Source organism: Taudactylus pleione, unplaced genomic scaffold (genome assembly GCF_031769625.1).
Source record: "Taudactylus pleione unplaced genomic scaffold, aTauple2 ptg000070l, whole genome shotgun sequence".
NCBI classification, from domain to species: Eukaryota; Metazoa; Chordata; class Amphibia; order Anura; family Myobatrachidae; genus Taudactylus; species Taudactylus pleione.
This window is the reverse complement of record NW_028284472.1, coordinates 17,139,359-17,165,849: the sequence shown is the minus strand read 5'-3', so window position 1 is coordinate 17,165,849 and position 26,491 is coordinate 17,139,359. Positions and strand designations below refer to the sequence as shown.

Genomic DNA, 26,491 nt, shown 5'->3' with positions numbered 1-26,491 from the left:
TTTAAGAAAGCGGATTTAGTGACATAATTTGTGGTACACAATTAATGACAGTAGGGAGACATTTTTTTATGATGTTTTAGAATACATACCCCTCAATCTGAGCAAGGCTAGTTGAGTAGAGACAAAAGTGTTTTCAAAACACCAATTACTGGTTTAAAAGAATCTGAAATTACATTGTAACTTGTGATCTAACTTTGAAAGGGACTTTCCAGTCAAAAAGCGATCATTATATTGTTTATGTAGTATAAGAATCTCCTATCTCCAATCATATTGTTATAAAAAGTTGAATGTAAATCCTAAATATTTGCATTTAAAATTAAAGAATGAATCTGGTTGGACTCGAGCCCACAACTTTTGAATAACTACAACCAACTAGAAGTCTAACGCGCTTTCCATTGCACCACAGCGCCCCTGGCAGCTTTAGCGCTTGGTTCGACTGTAGCACTTTTAGAATACATAGAGTGGCAAAGGAGTGTCAGATACTTACAATAGTTCTCCCAAATGCAAAAACAGCTATATCTGAGTCTTCCTCTTGCTGATATTTGGTGCAAGTCCTATTTTAAGTATGCGGATTTAGTGTCATAATTTGTGGTACACAAATAAGGACTGTAGGGAGACATTTTTTTTATGATGTTTTAGAATACATACCACTCAATCTGAGAAAGGCTAGTTGAGTAGAGATAAAAGTGTTTTCAAAACACCAATTACTGGTTTTAAGGAATCTGAAATTACATTGTAACTTGTGATCTAACTTTGAAAGGAACTTTCCAGTCAACAACCGATCATTATATTGTTTATGTAGTATAAGGATGTCCAATCTCCAATCATATTGTTATGAAAAGTGGAATGTAGTTCCTAAATATTTGCATTTAAAACTAAAGAACGACTCTGGTGGGACTCGAACCCACAACCTTTGAATAACTACAACCAACTAGAAGTCCAATGCGCTATCCATTGCGCCACAGAGCCACTGGTGGTTTTAATGCTTGGTTCGACTGTAGCACTTGTAGAATACATAGAGTGGCAAAGGAGTGTCAGATATTTACAATAGTTCTCCCAAATGCAAAAACAGCTATATCTGAGTCTTCCTCTTGCTGATATTTGGTGCAAGTCCTATTTTAAGAAAGCGGATTTAGTGACATAATTTGTGGTACACAATTAATGACAGTAGGGAGACATTTTTTTATGATGTTTTAGAATACATACCCCTCAATCTGAGCAAGGCTAGTTGAGTAGAGACAAAAGTGTTTTCAAAACACCAATTACTGGTTTAAAGGCATCTGAAATTACATTGTAACTTGTGATCTAACTTTGAAAGGGACTTTCCAGTCAAAAAGCGATCATTATATTGTTTATGTAGTATAAGAATCTCCAATCTCCAATCATATTGTTATAAAAAGTTGAATGTAAATCCTAAATATTTGCATTTAAAACTAAAGAATGACTCTGGTGGGACTTGAAGCCACAGCCTTTGAATAACTACAACCAACTAGAAGTCCAATGCGCTATCCATTGAGCCACAGAGCCCCTGGCAGTTTTCGAGCTTGGTTCGACTGTAGCACTTGTAGAATACATAGAGTGGCAAAAGAGTGTCAAATATTTACAATAGTTCTCCCAAATGCAAAAACAGCTATATCTGAGTCTTCCTCTTGCTGATATTTGGTGCAAGTCCTATTTTAAGTATTCGGATTTAGTGACATAATTTGTGGTACACAATTAATGACTGTAGGGAGTCATTTTTTTATGATGTTTTAGAATACATACCCCTCAATCTGAGCAAGGCTAGTTGAGTAGAGACAAAAGTGTTTTCAAAACACCAATAACGGGTTTAAAGGAATCTGAAATTACATTGTAACTTGTGATCTAACTTTGAAAGGGACTTTCCAGCCAACAACCGATCATTATATTGTTTATGTAGTATAAGGATGTCCAATCTCCAATCATATTGTTATGAAAAGTTGAATGTAAATCCTAAATATTTGCATTTAAAACTAAAGAACGACTCTGGTGGGACTTGAACCCACAACCTTTGAATAACTACAACCAACTAGAAGACCTATGCGCTATCCATTGCGCCACAGAGCCGCTGGCGGTTTTAGAGCTTGGTTCGACTGTAGCACTTGTAGAATACATAGAGTGGCAAAGGAGTGTGAGATATTTACAATAGTTCTCCCAAATGCAAAAACAGCTATATCTGAGTCTTCCTCTTGCTGATATTTGGTGCAAGTCCTATTTTAAGAAAGCGGATTTAGTGACATAATTTGTGGTACACAATTAATGACAGTAGGGAGACATTTTTTTATGATGTTTTAGAATACATACCCCTCAATCTGAGCAAGGCTAGTTGAGTAGAGACAAAAGTGTTTTCAAAACACCAATTACTGGTTTAAAGGAATCTGAAATTACATTGTAACTTGTGATCTAACTTTAAAAGGGACTTTCCAGTCAAAAAGCGATCATTATATTGTTTATGTAGTATAAGAATCTCCAATCTCCAATCATATTGTTATAAAAAGTTGAATGTAAATCCTAAATATTTGCATTTAAAATTAAAGAATGAATCTGGTGGGACTCGAGCCCACAACTTTCAAATAACTACAACCAACTAGAAGTCTAACGCGCTTTCCATTGCACCACAGCGCCCCTGGCAGCTTTAGCGCTTGGTTCGACTGTAGCACTTGTAGAATACATAGAGTGGCAAAGGAGTGTCAGATATTTACAATAGTTCTCCCAAATGCAAAAACAGCTATATCTGAGTCTTCCTCTTGCTGATATTTGGTGCAAGTCCTATTTTAAGTATGCGGATTTAAAGACATAATTTGTGGTACACAATTAAGGACTGTAGGGAGACATTTTTTTATGATGTTTTAGAATACATACCACTCAATCTGAGAAAGGCTAGTTGAGTAGAGATAAAAGTGTTTTCAAAACACCAATTACGGGTTTAAAGGAATCTGAAATTACATTGTAACTTGTGATCTAACTTTGAAACGGACTTTCCAGTCAACAACCGATCATTATATTGTTTATGTAGTATAAGGATGTCCAATCTCCAATCATATTGTTATGAAAAGTTGAATGTAAATCCTAAATATTTGCATTTAAAACTAAAGAACGACTCTGGTGGGACTTGAAGCCACAACCTTTGAATAACTACAACCAAATAGAAGTCCAATGCGCTATCCATTGAGCCACAGAGTCCCTGGCAGTTTTCGAGCTTGGTTCGACTGTAGCACTTGTAGAATACATAGAGTGGCAAAAGAGTGGCAGATATTTACAATAGTTCTGCCAAATGCAAAAACAGCTATATCTGAGTCTTCCTCTTGCTGATATTTGGTGCAAGTCCTATTTTAAGTATGCGGATTTAATGACATAATTTGTGGTACACAATTAATGACTATAGGGAGACATTTTTTTATGATGTTTTAGAATACATACCCCTCAATCTGAGCAAGGCTGGTTGAGTAGAGACAAAAGTGTTTTCAAAACACCAATTACTGGTTTAAAGGAATCTGAAATTACATTGTAACTTGTGATCTAACTTTGAAAGGGACTTTCCAGTCAAAAAGCGATCATTATATTGTTTATGTAGTATAAGAATCTCCAATCTCCAATCATATTGTTATAAAAAGTTGAATGTAAATCCTAAATATTTCCATTTAAAATTAAAGATTGAATCTGGTGGGACTCGAGCCCACAACTTTTGAATAACTACAACCAACTAGAAGTCTAACGTGCTTTCCATTGCACCACAGAGCCACTGGCGGTTTTCGAGCTTGGTTCGACTGTAGCACTTGTAGAATACATAGAGTGGCAAAGCAGTGTCAGATATTTACAATAGTTCTCCCAAATGCAAAAACAGCTATATCTGAGTCTTCCTCTTGCTGATATTTGGTGCAAGTCCTATTTTAAGAAAGCGGATTTAGTGACATAATTTGTGGTACACAATTAATGACAGTAGGGAGACATTTTTTTATGATGTTTTAGAATACATACCCCTCAATCTGAGCAAGGCTAGTTGAGTAGAGACAAAAGTGTTTTCAAAACACCAATTACTGATTTAAAGGAATCTGAAATTACATTGTAACTTGTGATCTAACTTTGAAAGGGACTTTCCTGTCAAAAAGCGATAATTATATTGTTTATGTAGTATAAGGATGTCCAATCTCCAATCATATTGTTATGAAAAGTTGAAAGTAAATCTTAAATATTTGCATTTAAAACTATAGAACGACTCTGGTGGGTTTCGAACCCACAACCTTTGAATAACTACAACCAACTACAAGTCCAATGCGCTATCCATTGCGCCACAGAGCCACTTGCAGTTTCTGCGCTTGCTTCGACTGAAACACTTGTAGAATACATAGAGTGGCAAAGGAGTGTCAGATATTTACAATAGTTCTCCCAAATGCAAAAACAGCTATATCTGAGTCTTCCTCTTGCTGATATTTGGTGCAAGTCCTATTTTAAGTATGCGGATTTAGTGACATAATTTGTGGTACACAACTAATGACTGTAGGGAGACATTTTTTTATGATGTTTTAGAATACATACCCCTCAATCTGAGCAAGGCTAGTTGAGTAGAGACAAAAGTGTTTTCAAAACACCAATTACTGGTTTAAAGGAATCTGAAATTACATTGTAACTTGTGATCTAACTTTGAAAGGGACTTTCCAGTCAAAAAGCGATCATTATATTGTTTATGTAGTATAAGAATCTCCAATCTCCAATCATATTGTTATAAAAAGATGAATGTAAATCCTAAATATTTGCATTTAAAATTAAAGAATGAATCTGGTGGGACTCGAGCCCACAACTTTTGAATAACTACAACCAACTAGAAGTCTAACGCGCTTTCCATTGCACCACAGCACCCCTGGCAGCTTTAGCTCTTGGTTCGACTGTAGCACTTGTAGAATACATAGAGTGGCAAAGGAGTGTCAGATATTTACAATAGTTCTCCCAAATGCAAAAACTGCTATATCTGAGTCTTCCTCTTGCTGATATTTGGTGCAAGTCCTATTTTAAGTATGCGGATTTAGTGACATAATTTGTGGTACACAATTAAGGACTGTAGGGAGACATTTTTTCATGATGTTTTAGAATACATACCCCTCAATCCGAGCAAGGCTAGTTGAGCAGAGACAAAAATGTTTTCAAAACACCAATTACTGGTTTAAAGGAATCTGAAATTACATTGTAACTTGTGATCTAACTTTGAAAGGGACTTTCCAGTCAAAAACCGATCATTATATTGTTTATGTAGTACTGATTGAGTCTCCCATATCCAAAATGCTTGGTACCAGGGGTATTTTGGATAATGGAATATTCCGTATTTGGAATAATTGCATATCATAATGAAATATCTTGGGAATGGGACCCCAATATACACACAGAATGCATATATGTTTTATATGCACCTTATACACACAGCCTGCAGCTCATTTTATACAATATTTTCAATAATTTTGTGGCTCAAGCAATGTTTGTGTACATACATGAAATAAACTAATGTTGCATTTACACCCTATACACACAACCTGAAGGTAATTTTATACCATATTTTTAATAATTTGTGCCTTAGACAAAGTTTTTGTACATTGAACCATCAAAAATCAAAGGTTTTATTATCTCAGTCAAGCCGAAATTATTCCGTAATTCGGAATATTCCGTATTTCGGAATATTTGGATATGGGAGACTGAACCTGTATAAGGATGTCCAATCTCCAATCATATTGTTATGAAAAGTTGAATGTAAATCTTAAATATTTGCATTTAAAACTAAAGAACAACTCTGATGGGAGTCGAACCCACAACCTTTGAATAACTACAACCAACTAGAAGTCCAATGCGCTATCCATTGCGCCACAGAGCCCCTGCAGATTTGGCGCTTGGTTCGACTGTAGCACTTGTAGAATACATAGAGTGGCAAAGGAGTGTCAGATATTTACAATAGTTCTCCCAAATGCAAAAACAGCTATATCTGAGTCTTCCTCTTGCTGATATTTGGTGCAAGTCCTATTTTAAGTATGCAGATTTAGAGACATAATTTGTGGTACACAATTAAGGACTGTAGGGAGACATTTTTTTATGATGTTTTAGAATACATACCACTCAATCTGAGAAAGGCTAGTTGAGTAGAGATAAAAGTGTTTTCAAAACACCAATTACGGGTTTAAAGGAATCTGAAATTACATTGTAACTTGTGATCTAACTTTGAAACGGACTTTCCAGTCAACAACCGATCATTATATTGTTTATGTAGTATAAGGATGTCCAATCTCCAATCATATTGTTATGAAAAGTTGAATGTAAATCCTAAATATTTGCATTTAAAACTAAAGAACGACTCTGGTGGGACTTGAAGCCACAACCTTTGAATAACTACAACCAACTAAAAGTCCAACGCGCTATCCATTGAGCCACAGAGCCCCTGGCAGTTTTCGAGCTTGGTTCGACTGTAGCACTTGTAGAATACATAGAGTGGCAAAAGAGTGTCAGATATTTACAATAGTTCTCCCAAATGCAAAAACAGCTATATCTGAGTCTTCCTCTTGCTGATATTTGGTGCAAGTCCTATTTTAAGTATGCGGATTTAATGACATAATTTGTGGTACACAATTAATGACTGTAGGGAGACATTTTTTTATGATGTTTTAGAATACATACCCCTCAATCTGAGCAAGGCTAGTTGATTAGAGACAAAAGTGTTTTCAAAACACCAATTACTGGTTTAAAGGAATCTGAAATTACATTGTAACTTGTGATCTAACTTTGAAAGGGACTTTCCAGTCAAAAAGCGATCATTATATTGTTTATGTAGTATAAGAATCTCCAATCTCCAATCATATTGTTATAAAAAGTTGAATGTAAATCCTAAATATTTGCATTTAAAACTAAAGAATGAATCTGGTGGGACTAGAGCCCACAACTTTTGAATAACTACAACCAACTAGAAGTCTAACGCGCTTTCCATTGCACCACAGCGCCCCTGGCAGCTTTAGCGCTTGGTTCGACTGAAGCACTTGTAGAATACATAGAGTGGCAAAGGAGTGTCAGATATTTACAATAGTTCTCCCAAATGCAAAAACAGCTATATCTGAGTCTTCCTCTTGCTGATATTTGGTGCAAGTCCTATTTTAAGTATGCAGATTTAGTGACATAATTTGTGGTACACAATTAAGGACTGTAGGGAGACATTTTTTTATGATGTTTTAGAATACATACCACTCAATCTGAGAAAGGCTAGTTGAGTAGAGATAAAAGTGTTTTCAAAACACCAATTATGGGTTTAAAGGAATCTGAAATTACATTGTAACTTGTAATCTAACTTTGAAAGGGACTTTCCAGTCAACAACCGATCATTATATTGTTTATGTAGTATAAGGATGTCTAATCTCCAATCATATTGTTATGAAAAGTTGAATGTAAATCCTAAATATTTGCAATTAAAACTAAAGAATGACTCTGGTGGGACTTGAAGCCACAGCCTTTGTAAAACTACAACCAACTAGAAGTCCAATGCGCTATCCATTGAGCCACAGAGCCCCTGGCAGTTTTCGAGCTTGGTTCGACTGTAGCACTTGTAGAATACATAGAGTGGCAAAAGAGTGTCAGATATTTACAATAGTTCTCCCAAATGCAAAAACAGCTATATCTGAGTCTTCCTCTTGCTGATATTTGGTGTAAGTCCTATTTTAAGTATGCGGATTTAGTGACATAATTTGTGGTACACAATTAAGGAATGTAGGGAGACAATTTTTTATGATGTTTTAGAATACATACCACTCAATCTGAGCAAGGCTAGTTGAGAAGAGACAAAAGTGTTTTCAAAACACCAATTACTGGTTTAAAGGAATCTGAAATTACATTGTAACTTGTAATCTAACTTTGAAAGGGACTTTCCAGTTAATAACCGATCATTATATTGTTTATTTAGTATAAGGATGTCCAATCTCCAATCATATTGTTATGAAAAGTTGAATGTAAATCCTAAATATTTGCATTTAAAACTAAAGAACGACTCTGGTGGGACTTGAACCCACAACCTTTGAATAACTACAACCAACTAGAAGTCCAATGCGCTATCCATTGCGCCACAGAGCCACTGGCGGTTTTCGAGCTTGGTTCGACTGTAGCACTTGTAGAATACATAGAGTGGCAAAGGAGTGTCAGATATTTACAATAGTTCTCCCAAATGCAAAAACAGCTATATCTGAGTCTTCCTCTTGCTGATATTTGGTGCAAGTCCTATTTTAAGAAAGCGGATTTAGTGACATAATTTGTGGTACACAATTAATGACAGTAGGGAGACATTTTTTTATGATGTTTTAGAATACATACCCCTCAATCTGAGCAAGGCTAGTTGAGTAGAGACAAAAGTGTTTTCAAAACACCAATTACTGATTTAAAGGAATCTGAAATTACATTGTAACTTGTGATCTAACTTTGAAAGGGACTTTCCTGTCAAAAAGCGATAATTATATTGTTTATGTAGTATAAGGATGTCCAATCTCCAATCATATTGTTATGAAAAGTTGAAAGTAAATCTTAAATATTTGCATTTAAAACTATAGAACGACTCTTGGGTTTCGAACCCACAGCCTTTGAATAACTACAACCAACTACAAGTCCAATGCGCTATCCATTGCGCCACAGAGCCACTTGCAGTTTTAGTGCTTGGTTCGACTGTAGCACTTGTAGAATACATAGAGTGGCAAAGGAGTGTCAGATATTTACAACAGTTCTCCCAAATGCAAAAACAGCTATATCTGAGTCTTCCTCTTGCTGATATTTGGTGCAAGTCCTATTTTAAGTATGCGGATTTAGTGACATAATTTGTGGTACACAATTAATGACTGTAGGGAGACATTTTTTTATGATGTTTTAGAATACATACCCCTCAATCTGAGCAAGGCTAGTTGAGTAGAGACAAAAGTGTTTTCAAAACACCAATTACTGGTTTAAAGGAATCTGAAATTACATTGTAACTTGTGATCTAACTTTGAAAGGGACTTTCCAGTCAAAAAGCGATCATTATATTGTTTATGTAGTATAAGAATCTCCAATCTCCAATCATATTGTTATAAAAAGATGAATGTAAATCCTAAATATTTGCATTTAAAATTAAAGAATGAATCTGGTGGGACTCGAGCCCACAACTTTTGAATAACTACAACCAACTAGAAGTCTAACGCGCTTTCCATTGCACCACAGCGCCCCTGGCAGCTTTAGCGCTTGGTTCGACTGTAGCACTTGTAGAATACATAGAGTGGCAAAGGAGTGTCAGATATTTACAATAGTTCTCCCAAATGCAAAAACTGCTATATCTGAGTCTTCCTCTTGCTGATATTTGGTGCAAGTCCAATTTTAAGTATGCGGATTTAGTGACATAATTTGTGGTACACAAATAAGGACTGTTGGGAGACATTTTTTCATGATGTTTTAGAATACATACCCCTCAATCTGAGCAAGGCTAGTTGAGCAGAGACAAAAATGTTTTCAAAACACCAATTACTGGTTTAAAGGAATCTGAAATTGCATTGTAACTTGTGATCTAACTTTGAAAGGGACTTTCCAGTCAAAAACCGATCATTATATTGTTTATGTAGTACTGATTGAGTCTCCCATATCCAAAATGCTTGGTACCAGGGTTATTTTGGATAATGGAATATTCCGTATTTTGGAATAATTGCATATCATAATGAAATATCTTGGGAATGGGACCCCAATATACACACAGAATGCATATATGTGTTATATGCACCTTATACACACAGCCTGCAGCTCATTTTATACAATATTTTCAATAATTTTGTGGCTCAAGCAATGTTTGTGTACATACATGAAATAAACTAATGTTGCATTTACACCCTATACACACAACCTGAAGGTAATTTTATACCATATTTTTAATAATTTGTGCCTTAGACAAAGTTTTTGTACATTGAACCATCAAAAATCAAAGGTTTTATTATCTCAGTCAAGCCGAAATTATTCTGTAATTCGGAATATACCGTATTTCGGAATATTTGGATATGGGAGACTGAACCTGTATAAGGATGTCCAATCTCCAATCATATTGTTATGAAAAGTTGAATGTAAATCTTAAATATTTGCATTTAAAACTAAAGAACAACTCTGATGGGAGTCGAACCCACAACCTTTGAATAACTACAACCAACTAGAAGTCCAATGCGCTATCCATTGCGCCACAGAGCCCCTGCAGATTTGGCGCTTGGTTCGACTGTAGCACTTGTAGAATACATAGAGTGGCAAAGGAGTGTCAGATATTTACAATAGTTCTCCCAAATGCAAAAACAGCTATATCTGAGTCTTCCTCTTGCTGATATTTGGTGCAAGTCCTATTTTAAGTATGCGGATTTAGAGACATAATTTGTGGTACACAATTAAGGACTGTAGGGAGACATTTTTTTATGATGTTTTAGAATACATACCACTCAATCTGAGAAAGGCTAGTTGAGTAGAGATAAAAGTGTTTTCAAAACACCAATTACGGGTTTAAAGGAATCTGAAATTACATTGTAACTTGTGATCTAACTTTGAAACGGACTTTCCAGTCAACAACCGATCATTATATTGTTTATGTAGTATAAGGATGTCCAATCTCCAATCATATTGTTATGAAAAGTTGAATGTAAATCCTAAATATTTGCATTTAAAACTAAAGAACGACTCTGGTGGGACTTGAAGCCACAACCTTTGAATAACTACAACCAACTAGAAGTCCAATGCGCTATACATTGAGCCACAGAGCCCCTGGCAGATTTCGAGCTTGGTTCGACTGTTGCACTTGTAGAATACATAGAGTGGCAAAAGAGTGTCAGATATTTACAATAGTTCTCCCAAATGCAAAAACAGCTATATCTGAGTCTTCCTCTTGCTGATATTTGGTGCAAGTCCTATTTTAAGTATGCGGATTTAATGACATAATTTGTGGTACACAATTAATGACTGTAGGGAGACATTTTTTTATGATGTTTTAGAATACATACCCCTCAATCTGAGCAAGGCTAGTTGAGTAGAGACAAAAGTGTTTTCAAAACACCAATTACTGGTTTAAAGGAATCTGAAATTACATTGTAACTTGTGATCTAACTTTGAAAGGGACTTTCCAGTCAAAAAGCGATCATTATATTGTTTATGTAGTATAAGAATCTCCAATCTCCAATCATATTGTTATAAAAAGTTGAATGTAAATCCTAAATATTTGCATTTAAAACTAAAGAATGAATCTGGTGGGACTAGAGCCCACAACTTTTGAATAACTACAACCAACTAGAAGTCTAACGCGCTTTCCATTGCACCACAGCGCCCCTGGCAGCTTTAGCGCTTGGTTCGACTGAAGCACTTGTAGAATACATAGAGTGGCAAAGGAGTGTCAGATATTTACAATAGTTCTCCCAAATGCAAAAACAGCTATATCTGAGTCTTCCTCTTGCTGATATTTGGTGCAAGTCCTATTTTAAGTATGCGGATTTAGTGACATAATTTGTGGTACACAATTAAGGACTGTAGGGAGACATTTTTTTATGATGTTTTAGAATACATACCACTCAATCTGAGAAAGGCTAGTTGAGTAGAGATAAAAGTGTTTTCAAAACACCAATTATGGGTTTAAAGGAATCTGAAATTACATTGTAACTTGTAATCTAACTTTGAAAGGGACTTTCCAGTCAACAACCGATCATTATATTGTTTATGTAGTATAAGGATGTCCAATCTCCAATCATATTGTTATGAAAAGTTGAATGTAAATCCTAAATATTTGCAATTAAAACTAAAGAATGACTCTGGTGGGACTTGAAGCCACAGCCTTTGTAAAACTACAACCAACTAGAAGTCGAATGCGCTATCCATTGAGCCACAGAGCCCCTGGCAGTTTTCGAGCTTGGTTCGACTGTAGCACTTGTAGAATACATAGAGTGGCAAAAGAGTGTCAGATATTTACAATAGTTCTCCCAAATGCAAAAACAGCTATATCTGAGTCTTCCTCTTGCTGATATTTGGTGTAAGTCCTATTTTAAGTATGCGGATTTAGTGACATAATTTGTGGTACACAATTAAGGAATGTAGGGAGACATTTTTTTACGATGTTTTAGAATACATACCACTCAATCTGAGCAAGGCTAGTTGAGAAGAGACAAAAGTGTTTTCAAAACACCAATTACTGGTTTAAAGGAATCTGAAATTACATTGTAACTTGTAATCTAACTTTGAAAGGGACTTTCCAGTTAATAACCGATCATTATATTGTTTATTTAGTATAAGGATGTCCAATCTCCAATCATATTGTTATGAAAAGTTGAATGTAAATCCTAAATATTTGCATTTAAAACTAAAGAACAACTCTGGTGGGACTTGAACCCACAACCTTTGAATAACTACAACCAACTAGAAGTCCAATACGCTATCCATTGCGCCACAGAGCCACTGGCGGTTTTAGAGCTTGGTTCGACTGTAGCACTTGTAGAATACATAGAGTGGCAAAGGAGTGTCAGATATTTACAATAGTTCTCCCAAATGCAAAAACAGCTATATCTGAGTCTTCCTCTTGCTGATATTTGGTGCAAGTCCTATTTTAAGAAAGCGGATTTAGTGACATAATTTGTGGTACACAATTAATGACAGTAGGGAGACATTTTTTTATGATGTTTTAGAATACATACCCCTCAATCTGAGCAAGGCTAGTTGAGTAGAGACAAAAGTGTTTTCAAAACACCAATTACTGATTTAAAGGAATCTGAAATTACATTGTAACTTGTGATCTAACTTTGAAAGGGACTTTCCTGTCAAAAAGCGATAATTATATTGTTTATGTAGTATAAGGATGTCCAATCTCCAATCATATTGTTATGAAAAGTTGAAAGTAAATCTTAAATATTTGCATTTAAAACTATAGAACGACTCTGGTGGGTTTCGAACCCACAACCTTTGAATAACTACAACCAACTATAAGTCCAATGCGCTATCCATTGCGCCACAGAGCCACTTGCAGTTTTAGCGCTTGGTTTGACTGTAGCACTTGTAGAATACATAGAGTGGCAAAGGAGTGTCAGATATTTACAATAGTTCTCCCAAATGCAAAAACAGCTATATCTGAGTCTTCCTCTTGCTGATATTTGGTGCAAGTCCTATTTTAAGTATGCGGATTTAGTGACATAATTTGTGGTACACAATTAATGACTGTAGGGAGACATTTTTTTATGATGTTTTAGAATACATACCCCTCAATCTGAGCAAGGCTAGTTGAGTAGAGACAAAAGTGTTTTCAAAACACCAATTACTGGTTTAAAGGAATCTGAAATTACATTGTAACTTGTGATCTAACTTTGAAAGGGACTTTCCAGTCAAAAAGCGATCATTATATTGTTTATGTAGTATAAGAATCTCCAATCTCCAATCATATTGTTATAAAAAGATGAATGTAAATCCTAAATATTTGCATTTAAAATTAAAGAATGAATCTGGTGGGACTCGAGCCCACAACTTTTGAATAACTACAACCAACTGGAAGTCTAACGCGCTTTCCATTGCACCACAGCGCCCCTGGCAGCTTTAGCGCTTGGTTCGACTGTAGCACTTGTAGAATACATAGAGTGGCAAAGGAGTGTCAGATATTTACAATAGTTCTCCCAAATGCAAAAACTGCTATATCTGAGTCTTCCTCTTGCTGATATTTGGTGCAAGTCCTATTTTAAGTATGCGGATTTAGTGACATAATTTGTGGTACACAATTAAGGACTGTAGGGAGACATTTTTTCATGATGTTTTAGAATACATACCACTCAATCTGAGCAAGGCTAGTTGAGCAGAGACAAAAATGTTTTCAAAACACCAATTACTGGTTTAAAGGAATCTGAAATTGCATTGTAACTTGTGATCTAACTTTGAAAGGGACTTTCCAGTCAAAAACCGATCATTATATTGTTTATGTAGTACTGATTGAGTCTCCCATATCCAAAATGCTTGGTACCAGGGGTATTTTGATTAATGGAATATTCCGTATTTTGGAATAATTGCATATCATAATGAAATATCTTGGGAATGGGACCCCAATATACACACAGAATGCATATATGTGTTATATGCACCTTATACACACAGCCTGCAGCTCATTTTATACAATATTTTCAATAATTTTGTGGCTCAAGCAATGTTTGTGTACATACATGAAATAAACTAATGTTGCATTTACACCCTATACACACAACCTGAAGGTAATTTTATACCATATTTTTAATAATTTGTGCCTTAGACAAAGTTTTTGTACATTGAACCATCAAAAATCAAAGGTTTTATTATCTCAGTCAAGCCGAAATTATTCCGTAATTCGGAATATTCCGTATTTCGGAATATTTGGATATGGGAGACTGAACCTGTATAAGGATGTCCAATCTCCAATCATATTGTTATGAAAAGTTGAATGTAAATCTTAAATATTTGCATTTAAAACTAAAGAACAACTCTGATGGGAGTTGAACCCACAACGTTTGAATAACTACAACCAACTAGAAGTCCAATGCGCTATCCATTGCGCCACAGAGCCCCTGCAGATTTGGCGCTTGGTTCGACTGTAGCACTTGTAGAATACATAGAGTGGCAAAGGAGTGTCAGATATTTACAATAGTTCTCCCAAATGCAAAAACAGCTATATCTGAGTCTTCCTCTTGCTGATATTTGGTGCAAGTCCTATTTTAAGTATGCGGATTTAGAGACATAATTTGTGGTACACAATTAAGGACTGTAGGGAGACATTTTTTTATGATGTTTTAGAATGCATACCACTCAATCTGAGAAAGGCTAGTTGATTAGAGATAAAAGTGTTTTCAAAACACCAATTACGGGTTTAAAGGAATCTGAAATTACATTGTAACTTGTGATCTAACTTTGAAACGGACTTTCCAGTCAACAACCGATCATTATATTGTTTATGTAGTATAAGGATGTCCAATCTCCAATCATATTGTTATGAAAAGTTGAATGTAAATCCTAAATATTTGCATTTAAAACTAAAGAACGACTCTGGTGGGACTTGAAGCCACAACCTTTGAATAACTACAACCAACTAAAAGTCCAATGCGCTATCCATTGAGCCACAGAGCCCCTGGCAGATTTCGAGCTTGGTTCGACTGTTGCACTTGTAGAATACATAGAGTGGCAAAAGAGTGTCAGATATTTACAATAGTTCTCCCAAATGCAAAAACAGCTATATCTGAGTCTTCCTCTTGCTGATATTTGGTGCAAGTCCTATTTTAAGTATGCGGATTTAATGACATAATTTGTGGTACACAATTAATGACTGTAGGGAGACATTTTTTTATGATGTTTTAGAATACATACCCCTCAATCTGAGCAAGGCTAGTTGAGTAGAGACAAAAGTGTTTTCAAAACACCAATTACTGGTTTAAAGGAATCTGAAATTACATTGTAACTTGTGATCTAACTTTGAAAGGGACTTTCCAGTCAAAAAGCGATCATTATATTGTTTATGTAGTATAAGAATCTCCAATCTCCAATCATATTGTTATAAAAAGTTGAATGTAAATCCTAAATATTTGCATTTAAAACTAAAGAATGAATCTGGTGGGACTAGAGCCCACAACTTTTGAATAACTACAACCAACTAGAAGTCTAACGCGCTTTCCATTGCACCACAGCGCCCCTGGCAGCTTTAGCGCTTGGTTCGACTGAAGCACTTGTAGAATACATAGAGTGGCAAAGGAGTGTCAGATATTTACAATAGTTCTCCCAAATGCAAAAACAGCTATATCTGAGTCTTCCTCTTGCTGATATTTGGTGCAAGTCCTATTTTAAGTATGCGGATTTAGTGACATAATTTGTGGTACACAATTAAGGACTGTAGGGAGACATTTTTTTATGATGTTTTAGAATACATACCACTCAATCTGAGAAAGGCTAGTTGAGCAGAGATAAAAGTGTTTTCAAAACACCAATTACGGGTTTAAAGGAATCTAAAATTACATTGTAACTTGTAATCTAACTTTGAAAGGGACTTTCCAGTCAACAACCGATCATTATATTGTTTATGTAGTATAAGGATGTCCAATCTCCAATCATATTGTTATGAAAAGTTGAATGTAAATCCTAAATATTTGCACTTAAAACTAAAGAATGACTCTGGTGGGACTTGAAGCCACAGCCTTTGTAAAACTACAACCAACTAGAAGTCCAATGCGCTATCCATTGAGCCACAGAGCCCCTGGCAGTTTTCGAGCTTGGTTCGACTGTAGCACTTGTAGAATACATAGAGTGGCAAAAGAGTGTCAGATATTTACAATAGTTCTCCCAAATGCAAAAACAGCTATATCTGAGTCTTCCTCTTGCTGATATTTGGTGCAAGTCCTATTTTAAGTATGCGGATTTAGTGTCATAATTTGTGGTACACAAATAAGGACTGTAGGGAGACATTTTTTTATGATGTTTTAGAATACATACCACTCAATCTGAGAAAGGCTAGTTGAGTAGAGATAAAAGTGTTTTCAAAACACCAATTACTGGTTCTAAGGAATCTGAAATTACATTGTAACCTGTGATCTAACTTTGAAAGGAACTTTCCAGTCAACAACCGATCATTATATTGTTTATGTAGTATAAGGATGTCCAATCTCCAATCATATTGCTATGAAAAGTTGAATGTAAATCCTAAATATTTGCATTTAAAACTAAAGAACGACTCTGGTGGGACTTGAACCCACAACTTTTGAATAACTACAACCAACTAGAAGTCCAATGCGCTATCCATTGCGCCACAGAGCCACTGGTGGTTTTAGAGCTTGGTTCGACTGTAGCACTTGTAGAATACATAGAGTGGCAAAGGAGTGTCAGATATTTACAATAGTTCTCCCAAATGCAAAAACAGCTATATCTGAGTCTTCCTCTTGCTGATATTTGGTGCAAGTCCTATTTTAAGAAAGCGGATTTAGTGACATAATTTGTGGTACACAATTAATGACAGTAGGGAGACATTTTTTTATGATGTTTTAGAATACATACCCCTCAATCTGAGCAAGGCTAGTTGAGTAGAGACAAAAGTGTTTTCAAAACACCAATTACTGATTTAAAGGAATCTGAAATTACATTGTAACTTGTGATCTAACTTTGAAAGGGACTTTCCTGTCAAAAAGCGATAATTATATTGTTTATGTAGTATAAGGATGTCCAATCTCCAATCATTTTGTTTTGAAAAGTTGAAAGTAAATCTTAAATATTTGCATTTAAAACTATAGAATGACTCTGGTGGGTTTCGAACCCACAACCTTTGAATAACCACAACCAACTACAAGTCCAATGCGCTATCCATTGCGCCACAGAGCCACTTGCAGTTTTAGCGGTTGGTTTCGACTGTAGCACTTGTAGAATACATAGAGTGGCAAAGGAGTGTCAGATATTTACAATAGTTCTCCCAAATGCAAAAACAGCTATATCTGAGTCTTCCTCTTGCTGATATTTGGTGCAAGTCCTATTTTAAGTATGCGGATTTAGTGACATAATTTGTGGTACACAATTAATGACTGTAGGGAGACATTTTTTTATGATGTTTTAGAATACATACCCCTCAATCTGAGCAAGGCTAGTTGAGTAGAGACAAAAGTGTTTTCAAAACACCAATTACTGGTTTAAAGGAATCTGAAATTACATTGTAACTTGTGATCTAACTTTGAAAGGGACTTTCCAGTCAAAAAGCGATCATTATATTGTTTATGTAGTATAAGAATCTCCAATCTCCAATCATATTGTTATAAAAAGATGAATGTAAATCCTAAATATTTGCATTTAAAATTAAAGAATGAATCTGGTGGGACTCGAGCCCACAACTTTTGAATAACTACAACCAACTAGAAGTCTAACGCGCTTTCCATTGCACCACAGCGCCCCTGGCAGCTTTAGCGCTTGGTTCGACTGTAGCACTTGTAGAATACATAGAGTGGCAAAGGAGTGTCAGATATTTACAATAGTTCTCCCAAATGCAAAAACTGCTATATCTGAGTCTTCCTCTTGCTGATATTTGGTGCAAGTCCTATTTTAAGTATGCGGATTTAGTGTCATAATTTGTGGTACACAATTAAGGACTGTAGGGAGACATTTTTTCATGATGTTTTAGAATACATACCCCTCAATCTGAGCAAGGCTAGTTGAGCAGAGACAAAAATGTTTTCAAAACACCAATTACTGGTTTAAAGGAATCTGAAATTACATTGTAACTTGTGATCTAACTTTGAAAGGGACTTTCCAGTCAAAAACCGATCATTATATTGTTTATGTAGTACTGATTGAGTCTCCCATATCCAAAATGCTTGGTACCAGGGGTATTTTGGATAATGGAATATTCCGTATTTTGGAATAATTGCATATCATAATGAAATATCTTGGGAATGGGACCCCGATATACACACAGAATGCATATATGTGTTATATGCACCTTATACACACAGCCTGCAGCTCATTTTATACAATATTTTCAATAATTTTGTGGCTCAAGCAATGTTTGTGTACATACATGAAATAAACTAATGTTGCATTTACACTCTATACACACAACCTGAAGGTAATTTTATACCATATTTTTAATAATTTGTGCCTTAGACAAAGTTTTTGTACATTGAACCATCAAAAATCAAAGGTTTTATTATCTCAGTCAAGCCGAAATTATTCCGTAATTCGGAATATTCCGTATTTCGGAATATTTGGATATGGGAGACTGAACCTGTATAAGGATGTCCAATCTCCAATCATATTGTTATGAAAAGTTGAATGTAAATCTTAAATATTTGCATTTAAAACTAAAGAACAACTCTGATGGGAGTTGAACCCACAATGTTTGAATAACTACAACCAACTAGAAGTCCAATGCGCTATCCATTGAGCCACAGATCCCCTGGCAGATTTTGAGCTTGGTTCGACTGTTGCACTTGTAGAATACATAGAGTGGCAAAAGAGTGTCAGATATTTACAATAGTTCTCCCAAATGCAAAAACAGCTATATCTGAGTCTTCCTCTTGCTGATATTTGGTGCAAGTCCTTTTTTAAGTATGCGGATTTAATGACATAATTTGTGGTACACAATTAATGACTGTAGGGAGACATTTTTTTATGATGTTTTAGAATACATACCCCTCAATCTGAGCAAGGCTAGTTGAGTAGAGACAAAAGTGTTTTCAAAACACCAATTACTGGTTTAAAGGAATCTGAAATTACATTGTAACTTGTGATCTAACTTTGAAAGGGACTTTCCAGTCAAAAAGCGATCATTATATTGTTTATGTAGTATAAGAATCTCCAATCTCCAATCATATTGTTATAAAAAGTTGAATGTAAATCCTAAATATTTGCATTTAAAACTAAAGAATGAATCTGGTGGGACTAGAGCCCACAACTTTTGAATAACTACAACCAACTAGAAGTCTAACGCGCTTTCCATTGCACCACAGCGCCCCTGGCAGCTTTAGCGCTTGGTTCGACTGAAGCACTTGTAGAATACATAGAGTGGCAAAGGAGTGTCAGATATTTACAATAGTTCTCCCAAATGCAAAAACAGCTATATCTGAGTCTTCCTCTTGCTGATATTTGGTGCAAGTCCTATTTTAAGTATGCGGATTTAGTGACATAATTTGTGGTACACAATTAAGGACTGTAGGGAGACATTTTTTTATGATGTTTTAGAATACATACCACTCAATCTGAGAAAGGCTAGTTGAGTAGAGATAAAAGTGTTTTAAAACACCAATTACGGGTTTAAAGGAATCTGAAATTACATTGTAACTTGTAATCTAACTTTGAAAGGGACTTTCCAGTCAACAACCGATCATTATATTGTTTATGTAGTATAAGGATGTCCAATCTCCAATCATATTGTTATGAAAAGTTGAATGTAAATCCTAAATATTTGCACTTAAAACTAAAGAATGACTCTGGTGGGACTTGAAGCCACAGCCTTGTAAAACTACAACCAACTAGAAGTCCAATGCGCTATCCATTGAGCCACAGAGCCCCTGGCAGTTTTCGAGCTTGGTTCGACTGTAGCACTTGTAGAATACATAGAGTGGCAAAAGAGTGTCAGATATTTACAATAGTTCTCCCAAATGCAAAAACAGCTATATCTGAGTCTTCCTCTTGCTGATATTTGGTGCAAGTCCTATTTTAAGTATGCGGATTTAGTGTCATAATTTGTGGTACACAAATAAGGACTGTAGGGAGACATTTTTTTATGATGTTTTAGAATACATACCACTCAATCTGAGAAAGGCTAGTTGAGTAGAGATAAAAGTGTTTTCAAAACACCAATTACTGGTTTTAAGGAATCTGAAATTACATTGTAACCTGTGATCTAACTTTGAAAGGAACTTTCCAATCAACAACCGATCATTATATTGTTTATGTAGTATAAGGATGTCCAATCTCCAATCATATTGTTATGAAAAGTTGAATGTAAATCCTAAATATTTGCATTTAAAACTAAAGAACGACTCTGGTGGGACTCGAACCCACAACCTTTGAATAACTACAACCAACTAGAAGTCCAATGCGCTATCCATTGCGCCACAGAGCCACTGGTGGTTTTAGAGCTTGGTTCGACTGTAGCACTTGTAGAATACATAGAGTGGCAAAGGAGTGTCAGATATTTACAATAGTTCTCCCAAATGCAAAAACAGCTATATCTGAGTCTTCCTCTTGCTGATATTTGGTGCAAGTCCTATTTTAAGAAAGCGGATTTAGTGACATAATTTGTGGTACACAATTAATGACAGTAGGGAGACATTTTTTTATGATGTTTTAGAATACATACCCCTCAATCTGAGCAAGGCTAGTTGAGTAGAGACAAAAGTGTTTTCAAAACACCAATTACTGATTTAAAGGAATCTGAAATTACATTGTAACTTGTGATCTAACTTTGAAAGGGACTTTCCTGTCAAAAAGCGATAATTATATTGTTTATGTAGTATAAGGATGTCCAATCTCCAATCATTTTGTTTTGAAAAGTTGAAAGTAAATCTTAAATATTTGCATTTAAAACTATAGAACGACTCTGGTGGGTTTCGAACCCTCAACCTTTGAATAACTACTACCAACTACAAGTCCAATGCGCTATCCATTGCGCCACAGAGCCACTTGCAGTTTTAGCACTTGGTTCGACTGTAGCACTTGTAGAATACATAGAGTGGCAAAGGAGTGTCAGATATTTACAATAGTTCTCCCAAATGCAAAAACAGCTATATCTGAGTCTTCCTCTTGCTGATATTTGGTGCAAGTCCTATTTTAAGTATGCGGATTTAGTGACATAATTTGTGGTACACAATTAATGACTGTAGGGAGACATTTTTTTATGATGTTTTAGAATACATACCCCTCAATCTGAGCAAGGCTAGTTGAGTAGAGACAAAAGTGTTTTCAAAACACCAATTACTGGTTTAAAGGAATCTGAAATTACATTGTAACTTGTGATCTAACTTTGAAAGGGACTTTCCAGTCAAAAAGCGATCATTATATTGTTTATGTAGTATAAGAATCTCCAATCTCCAATCATATTGTTATAAAAAGATGAATGTAAATCCTAAATATTTGCATTTAATATTAAAGAATGAATCTGGTGGGACTCGAGCCCACAACTTTTGAATAACTACAACCAACTAGAAGTCTAACGCGCTTTCCATTGCACCACAGCGCCCCTGGCAGCTTTAGCGCTTGGTTCGACTGTAGCACTTGTAGAATACATAGAGTGGCAAAGGAGTGTCAGATATTTACAATAGTTCTCCCAAATGCAAAAACTGCTATATCTGAGTCTTCCTCTTGCTGATATTTGGTGCAAGTCCTATTTTAAGTATGCGGATTTAGTGTCATAATTTGTGGTACACAATTAAGGACTGTAGGGAGACATTTTTTCATGATGTTTTAGAATACATACCCCTCAATCTGAGCAAGGCTAGTTGAGCAGAGACAAAAATGTTTTCAAAACACCAATTACTGGTTTAAAGGAATCTGAAATTACATTGTAACTTGTGATCTAACTTTGAAAGGGACTTTCCAGTCAAAAACCGTTCATTATATTGTTTATGTAGTACTGATTGAGTCTCCCATATCCAAAATGCTTGGTACCAGGGGTATTTTGGATAATGGAATATTCCGTATTTTGGAATAATTGCATATCATAATGAAATATCTTGGGAATGGGACCCCAATATACACACAGAATGCATATATGTGTTATATGCACCTTATACACACAGCCTGCAGCTCATTTTATACAATATTTTCAATAATTTTGTGGCTCAAGCAATGTTTGTGTACATACATGAAATAAACTAATGTTGCATTTACACCCTATGCACACAACCTGAAGGTAATTTTATACCATATTTTTAATAATTTGTGCCTTAGACAAAGTTTTTGTACATTGAACCATCAAAAATCAAAGGTTTTATTATCTCAGTCAAGCCGAAATTATTCCGTAATTCGGAATATTCCGTATTTCGGAATATTTGGATATGGGAGACTGAACCTGTATAAGGATGTCCAATCTCCAATCATATTGTTATGAAAAGTTGAATGTAAATCTTAAATATTTGCATTTAAAACTAAAGAACAACACTGAAGGGAGTTGAACCCACAACGTTTGAATAACTACAACCAACTAGAAGTCCAATGCGCTATCCATTGCGCCACAGAGCCGCTGCAGATTTGGCTCTTGGTTCGACTGTAGCACTTGTAGAATACATAGAGTGGCAAAGGAGTGTCAGATATTTACAATAGTTCTCCCAAATGCAAAAACAGCTATATCTGAGTCTTCCTCTTGCTGATATTTGGTGCAAGTCCTATTTTAAGTATGCGGATTTAGTGACATAATTTGTGGTACACAATTAATGACTGTAGGGAGACATTTTTTTATGATGTTTTAGAATACATACCCCTCAATCTGAGCAAGGCTAGTTGAGTAGAGACAAAAGTGTTTTCAAAACACCAATTACTGGTTTAAAGGAATCTGAAATTACATTGTAACTTGTGATCTAACTTTGAAAGGGACTTTCCAGTCAAAAAGCGATCATTATATTGTTTATGTAGTATAAGAATCTCCAATCTCCAATCATATTGTTATAAAAAGATGAATGTAAATCCTAAATATTTGCATTTAAAATTAAAGAATGAATCTGGTGGGACTCGAGCCCACAACTTTTGAATAACTACAACCAACTAGAAGTCTAACGCGCTTTCCATTGCACCACAGCGCCCCTGGCAGCTTTAGCGCTTGGTTCGACTGTAGCACTTGTAGAATACATAGAGTGGCAAAGGAGTGTCAGATATTTACAATAGTTCTCCCAAATGCAAAAACTGCTATATCTGAGTCTTCCTCTTGCTGATATTTGGTGCAAGTCCTATTTTAAGTATGCGGATTTAGTGTCATAATTTGTGGTACACAATTAAGGACTGTAGGGAGACATTTTTTCATGATGTTTTAGAATACATACCCCTCAATCTGAGCAAGGCTAGTTGAGCAGAGACAAAAATGTTTTCAAAACACCAATTACTGGTTTAAAGGAATCTGAAATTACATTGTAACTTGTGATCTAACTTTGAAAGGGACTTTCCAGTCAAAAACCGATCATTATATTGTTTATGTAGTACTGATTGAGTCTCCCATATCCAAAATGCTTGGTACCAGGGGTATTTTGGATAATGGAATATTCCGTATTTTGGAATAATTGCATATCATAATGAAATATCTTGGGAATGGGACCCCGATATACACACAGAATGCATATATGTGTTATATGCACCTTATACACACAGCCTGCAGCTCATTTTATACAATATTTTCAATAATTTTGTGGCTCAAGCAATGTTTGTGTACATACATGAAATAAACTAATGTTGCATTTACACTCTATACACACAACCTGAAGGTAATTTTATACCATATTTTTAATAATTTGTGCCTTAGACAAAGTTTTTGTACATTGAACCATCAAAAATCAAAGGTTTTATTATCTCAGTCAAGCCGAAATTATTCCGTAATTCGGAATATTCCGTATTTCGGAATATTTGGATATGGGAGACTGAACCTGTATAAGGATGTCCAATCTCCAATCATATTGTTATGAAAAGTTGAATGTAAATCTTAAATATTTGCATTTAAAACTAAAGAACAACTCTGATGGGAGTTGAACCCACAATGTTTGAATAACTACAACCAACTAGAAGTCCAATGCGCTATCCATTGAGCCACAGATCCCCTGGCAGATTTTGAGCTTGGTTCGACTGTTGCACTTGTAGAATACATAGAGTGGCAAAAGAGTGTCAGATATTTACAATAGTTCTCCCAAATGCAAAAACAGCTATATCTGAGTCTTCCTCTTGCTGATATTTGGTGCAAGTCCTTTTTTAAGTATGCGGATTTAATGACATAATTTGTGGTACACAATTAATGACTGTAGGGAGACATTTTTTTATGATGTTTTAGAATACATACCCCTCAATCTGAGCAAGGCTAGTTGAGTAGAGACAAAAGTGTTTTCAAAACACCAATTACTGGTTTAAAGGAATCTGAAATTACATTGTAACTTGTGATCTAACTTTGAAAGGGACTTTCCAGTCAAAAAGCGATCATTATATTGTTTATGTAGTATAAGAATCTCCAATCTCCAATCATATTGTTATAAAAAGTTGAATGTAAATCCTAAATATTTGCATTTAAAACTAAAGAATGAATCTGGTGGGACTAGAGCCCACAACTTTTGAATAACTACAACCAACTAGAAGTCTAACGCGCTTTCCATTGCACCACAGCGCCCCTGGCAGCTTTAGCGCTTGGTTCGACTGAAGCACTTGTAGAATACATAGAGTGGCAAAGGAGTGTCAGATATTTACAATAGTTCTCCCAAATGCAAAAACAGCTATATCTGAGTCTTCCTCTTGCTGATATTTGGTGCAAGTCCTATTTTAAGTATGCGGATTTAGTGACATAATTTGTGGTACACAATTAAGGACTGTAGGGAGACATTTTTTTATGATGTTTTAGAATACATACCACTCAATCTGAGAAAGGCTAGTTGAGTAGAGATAAAAGTGTTTTAAAACACCAATTACGGGTTTAAAGGAATCTGAAATTACATTGTAACTTGTAATCTAACTTTGAAAGGGACTTTCCAGTCAACAACCGATCATTATATTGTTTATGTAGTATAAGGATGTCCAATCTCCAATCATATTGTTATGAAAAGTTGAATGTAAATCCTAAATATTTGCACTTAAAACTAAAGAATGACTCTGGTGGGACTTGAAGCCACAGCCTTGTAAAACTACAACCAACTAGAAGTCCAATGCGCTATCCATTGAGCCACAGAGCCCCTGGCAGTTTTCGAGCTTGGTTCGACTGTAGCACTTGTAGAATACATAGAGTGGCAAAAGAGTGTCAGATATTTACAATAGTTCTCCCAAATGCAAAAACAGCTATATCTGAGTCTTCCTCTTGCTGATATTTGGTGCAAGTCCTATTTTAAGTATGCGGATTTAGTGTCATAATTTGTGGTACACAAATAAGGACTGTAGGGAGACATTTTTTTATGATGTTTTAGAATACATACCACTCAATCTGAGAAAGGCTAGTTGAGTAGAGATAAAAGTGTTTTCAAAACACCAATTACTGGTTTTAAGGAATCTGAAATTACATTGTAACCTGTGATCTAACTTTGAAAGGAACTTTCCAATCAACAACCGATCATTATATTGTTTATGTAGTATAAGGATGTCCAATCTCCAATCATATTGTTATGAAAAGTTGAATGTAAATCCTAAATATTTGCATTTAAAACTAAAGAACGACTCTGGTGGGACTCGAACCCACAACCTTTGAATAACTACAACCAACTAGAAGTCCAATGCGCTATCCATTGCGCCACAGAGCCACTGGTGGTTTTAGAGCTTGGTTCGACTGTAGCACTTGTAGAATACATAGAGTGGCAAAGGAGTGTCAGATATTTACAATAGTTCTCCCAAATGCAAAAACAGCTATATCTGAGTCTTCCTCTTGCTGATATTTGGTGCAAGTCCTATTTTAAGAAAGCGGATTTAGTGACATAATTTGTGGTACACAATTAATGACAGTAGGGAGACATTTTTTTATGATGTTTTAGAATACATACCCCTCAATCTGAGCAAGGCTAGTTGAGTAGAGACAAAAGTGTTTTCAAAACACCAATTACTGATTTAAAGGAATCTGAAATTACATTGTAACTTGTGATCTAACTTTGAAAGGGACTTTCCTGTCAAAAAGCGATAATTATATTGTTTATGTAGTATAAGGATGTCCAATCTCCAATCATTTTGTTTTGAAAAGTTGAAAGTAAATCTTAAATATTTGCATTTAAAACTATAGAATGACTCTGGTGGGTTTCGAACCCTCAACCTTTGAATAACTACTACCAACTACAAGTCCAATGCGCTATCCATTGCGCCACAG

General features: G+C 35.4%; 13 non-coding genes across 13 annotated transcripts; all 13 read right to left on the bottom strand.

The window, feature by feature from the left end:
- Positions 1 to 883: 883 nt before the first annotated feature.
- Positions 884 to 969, bottom strand: TRNAR-UCU (transfer RNA arginine (anticodon UCU)). Its single transcript is given in 2 exon segments — positions 884 to 919; positions 933 to 969. It is a non-coding gene; the product is annotated as a tRNA-Arg (tRNA).
- A 1,030-nt stretch (positions 970 to 1,999) lies between these two features.
- On the bottom strand, positions 2,000 to 2,085 carry TRNAR-UCU (transfer RNA arginine (anticodon UCU)). Its single transcript is given in 2 exon segments — positions 2,000 to 2,035; positions 2,049 to 2,085. It is a non-coding gene; the product is annotated as a tRNA-Arg (tRNA).
- Positions 2,086 to 4,231: 2,146 nt separating this feature from the next.
- TRNAT-UGU (transfer RNA threonine (anticodon UGU)) lies at positions 4,232 to 4,317 on the bottom strand. Its single transcript is given in 2 exon segments — positions 4,232 to 4,267; positions 4,281 to 4,317. It is a non-coding gene; the product is annotated as a tRNA-Thr (tRNA).
- A 1,472-nt stretch (positions 4,318 to 5,789) lies between these two features.
- On the bottom strand, positions 5,790 to 5,875 carry TRNAR-UCU (transfer RNA arginine (anticodon UCU)). Its single transcript is given in 2 exon segments — positions 5,790 to 5,825; positions 5,839 to 5,875. It is a non-coding gene; the product is annotated as a tRNA-Arg (tRNA).
- Positions 5,876 to 8,020: 2,145 nt separating this feature from the next.
- Positions 8,021 to 8,106, bottom strand: TRNAR-UCU (transfer RNA arginine (anticodon UCU)). The gene is given in 2 exon segments: positions 8,021 to 8,056; positions 8,070 to 8,106. It is a non-coding gene; the product is annotated as a tRNA-Arg (tRNA).
- A 2,029-nt stretch (positions 8,107 to 10,135) lies between these two features.
- Positions 10,136 to 10,221, bottom strand: TRNAR-UCU (transfer RNA arginine (anticodon UCU)). The gene is given in 2 exon segments: positions 10,136 to 10,171; positions 10,185 to 10,221. It is a non-coding gene; the product is annotated as a tRNA-Arg (tRNA).
- A 2,145-nt stretch (positions 10,222 to 12,366) lies between these two features.
- On the bottom strand, positions 12,367 to 12,452 carry TRNAR-UCU (transfer RNA arginine (anticodon UCU)). The gene is given in 2 exon segments: positions 12,367 to 12,402; positions 12,416 to 12,452. It is a non-coding gene; the product is annotated as a tRNA-Arg (tRNA).
- Positions 12,453 to 12,924: 472 nt separating this feature from the next.
- TRNAI-UAU (transfer RNA isoleucine (anticodon UAU)) lies at positions 12,925 to 13,010 on the bottom strand. The gene is given in 2 exon segments: positions 12,925 to 12,960; positions 12,974 to 13,010. It is a non-coding gene; the product is annotated as a tRNA-Ile (tRNA).
- A 1,473-nt stretch (positions 13,011 to 14,483) lies between these two features.
- Positions 14,484 to 14,569, bottom strand: TRNAR-UCU (transfer RNA arginine (anticodon UCU)). The gene is given in 2 exon segments: positions 14,484 to 14,519; positions 14,533 to 14,569. It is a non-coding gene; the product is annotated as a tRNA-Arg (tRNA).
- A 2,145-nt stretch (positions 14,570 to 16,714) lies between these two features.
- Positions 16,715 to 16,800, bottom strand: TRNAR-UCU (transfer RNA arginine (anticodon UCU)). The gene is given in 2 exon segments: positions 16,715 to 16,750; positions 16,764 to 16,800. It is a non-coding gene; the product is annotated as a tRNA-Arg (tRNA).
- Positions 16,801 to 17,272: 472 nt separating this feature from the next.
- TRNAT-UGU (transfer RNA threonine (anticodon UGU)) lies at positions 17,273 to 17,358 on the bottom strand. Its single transcript is given in 2 exon segments — positions 17,273 to 17,308; positions 17,322 to 17,358. It is a non-coding gene; the product is annotated as a tRNA-Thr (tRNA).
- Positions 17,359 to 20,504: 3,146 nt separating this feature from the next.
- TRNAR-UCU (transfer RNA arginine (anticodon UCU)) lies at positions 20,505 to 20,590 on the bottom strand. The gene is given in 2 exon segments: positions 20,505 to 20,540; positions 20,554 to 20,590. It is a non-coding gene; the product is annotated as a tRNA-Arg (tRNA).
- Positions 20,591 to 25,851: 5,261 nt separating this feature from the next.
- Positions 25,852 to 25,937, bottom strand: TRNAR-UCU (transfer RNA arginine (anticodon UCU)). The gene is given in 2 exon segments: positions 25,852 to 25,887; positions 25,901 to 25,937. It is a non-coding gene; the product is annotated as a tRNA-Arg (tRNA).
- Between the last annotated feature and the right edge of the window lie 554 nt (positions 25,938 to 26,491).